Source organism: Notothenia rossii (assembly GCF_949606895.1).
Source record: "Notothenia rossii genome assembly, chromosome: 4".
Lineage (NCBI taxonomy): Eukaryota > Metazoa > Chordata > Actinopteri > Perciformes > Nototheniidae > Notothenia > Notothenia rossii.
The window spans coordinates 33866529-33869566 of NC_136902.1; positions in this window are offsets into that span (position 1 = coordinate 33866529).

Below are 3038 nucleotides of genomic sequence, written 5' to 3' on the forward strand. Positions count from 1 at the left end.
ATTCCATCTTCCCTCTTCAAACACACATCCACCACCGAAGAAGAAGAAGAAGAAGAAGAAGAAGAAGCCGACTCGGAGCTAAACAAAAGGGTGTAATTGATCATACCATATTATGTTATTAATGCAACTGTTTTTATTATATTGTGTTGTTTTGTTTATATATATATAAATATATATTGTGGTGATTGACATTATTCACCCACGGAACTATGGGTTGGGGTATTGTTCCGCACGGACATTAGTGAGTTGACCGGACTTCCTGTTTCCCCCGGTCTTATCTTCCCGGGCTGAAAGCTGTTTACATGTTGTTCTGATGTTAAATAAAAGTCTAGCTTGTACCTTCGATACCCCGCCTCCGACTCCCGTCTCTCGGCACTACATTGGTGACCCTGACATAAGTCTCGTAGAAGGATCCGAGACTGAACCGAGCATGGCAAATAACGCCGTTTTTTTCAAACTGCCGGAGTTTTGGGATACATCTGCGGCTGCATGGTTCGCTCAGGCGGAGGCTCAGTTCGCACTCCGCGGAGTAACTGATGACGCATCACGCTATTTCCACGTCGTTTCGGCACTGGGAAGCTCCACTGCGACCCGGACGGTGGGCTTTATTACATCTCCCCCTGCCCAGGATAAATATGCAGCGTTCAAGGCTTTCCTGCTAAAGACTTTCGAGCTGTCTCGGTCGGAACGGGCCCGACGCCTGCTCGCTATTCATAGCCTGGGAGACAGCAAGCCTTCTGACCACATGGAAATGATGCTCAACCTGCTAGGTACGGAAGAACCCAATTTTTTGTTCATAGAGCGAGGATGTGCCGTCCCCCCTGCACCTACAAGGAAACGGGAAACGCCAAGGCCTGCGCTCGGTAGTGGCCGCGAGCGTGGGCACATCCAACCGGCTCCTGTTCATCAGGGACACCCTCTCTGGTCGCAGACTCCTTTGTGACACAGGAGCCCAGCGGAGCGTCCTGCCGGCTACGGTGGAGGACACCGCCGGTGGGGGCCACGGCCCACCTTTGACGTCCGCTAACGACACCCCTATCCGCACCTATGGCACAAAGACAGTGGACCTGTGTTTCGAGGGTCAGCGGTTTAAGTGGGATTTCATCACGGCTGACATCTCCTTCGCCCTCCTTGGCGCAGACTTCCTGTGCGCTCACGGACTGCTGGTGGACGTCAAGAACAGCCGCCTGGTGGACGCACTGACGTTTGCCTCGTTCGCATGTACCCGCGGCGAGGCGTCATTCAGCGGGCTCTCCAGCTCACTCTCACAGGGTGACAAGTTCCAGCACCTTCTCAGTGAGTTTCCCGACTTGACGCAGCCCACCTTTTCCGCTGCCACTACCAAACACAGGGTAGAGCACCACATTGACACTGAAGGCCCCCCAGTCTATGCTAGGGCCCGGCGGCTCAACCCTGACATGCTGTCGGTCGCCAAGTCGGAGTTCGACAGCATGGAGCGTCTGGGCATCATCCGCCGCTCGGACAGCCCTTGGGCTTCGCCGCTCCACATGGTCCCTAAATCAGCCGGTGGCTGGCGACCGTGTGGTGACTACCGCCGCCTTAACGACGCCACTACGCCAGACCGCTACCCGGTCCCTCACATCCAGGACTTCTCTTCACACCTGGCGGGCAAGCTGGTTTTCTCCAAGGTGGATCTGGTGCGGGGCTACCATCAGGTTCCGGTGCACCCCTCAGACGTCCCCAAAACTGCGGTGATTACGCCGTTCGGGCTTTTCGAGTTCCTGCGTATGCCGTTTGGACTTAAGAACGCAGCTCAGTCCTTTCAGCGGCTGATGGATTCGGCGCTCAGAGACATGCCATTCATTTTCGTCTATTTAGACGACATCCTTGTCGCCAGCTCCTCCTCTGAAGAGCACCAGGCACATCTCCGTGTCCTTTTTGCGAGGCTCAGCCAACACGGCCTGATTATCAACCCGGCAAAGTGTCAGTTCGGGTTGTCCTCCATCCACTTCCTCGGGCATCTCATCAGCAAAGATGGAGCCGCCCCCCTCCCATCGAAAGTGGAGGCCTTGTCCGCCTTTCCACGACCGTCTACAGCTCGGGCGCTCCGAGAGTTCCTCGGGATGGTGACGTTTTATCACCGGTTCATCCGCCGGGCGGCCCACACCATGCGCCCGCTGTACGAGGCCCTCAAGGACAAGTCCCCCGGCCAGGCCATAGACTGGACGGCTGAAAGGGAAGCCGCTTTCGATGCCACCAAAGCCGCCCTGAGCGAAGCCGCCATGTTGGCTCACCCGTCACACAGGGCCCCCATCGCTATCACCACCGACGCGTCTGACTACGCTGTGGGCGCGGTGCATGAACAATGGGTCGACGGCGCCTGGCAACCGCTTGCCTTTTTCGGCCGCCAGTTGACTCCCAGGGAGCGCAAGTACAGCGCTTTCGACAGGGAACTCCTTGGTCTCTATTTGGCTGTTCGCCACCTCCGTTTCCTGCTGGAAGGCCGGGAGTTTGCGGCGTTCGTGGATCACAAGCCACTTACTTTCTGCATGTCCAAGGTGGCCGAGCCGTAGTCCGCCCGACAGCAACGCCAGCTTTCGTACATCTCCGAGTACACCACGGACATACGACACATCGCTGGCAAGGCTAACGTGGTCGCGGACTGCCTCTCCAGAGCGGTCATCGGAGCTGTGCAGCTGGGCCTCGATTACCTCCGCATGGGCGCTGACCAGGCCTCTGACCACGGGGTCCAGACCCTCAAGGCCTCGGTCACGGGATTGCAACTGGAGGAGGTCACGGTCGGTGACTCGGGCGCGAAGCTGTGGTGTGACATCTCCACGGGCCAGCCTCGACCGCTAGTCCCTACGGACTGGCGCCGACCCGTTTTTGAGGCGGTTCACAATCTTTCCAACCCCGGTAGGAAACCGTCCGTGAAGTTGGTGTCGCGGAAGTTCGTGTGGCAGGGGCTTAAGAAGGACGTGAAGTCCTGGGTCGACGCATGCGTGGCTTGTCAACGGGCTAAAGTCCACCGCCATACTAGGGCCCCTTTTGAACTGTTTGCGGTTCCTGAGAGGAGG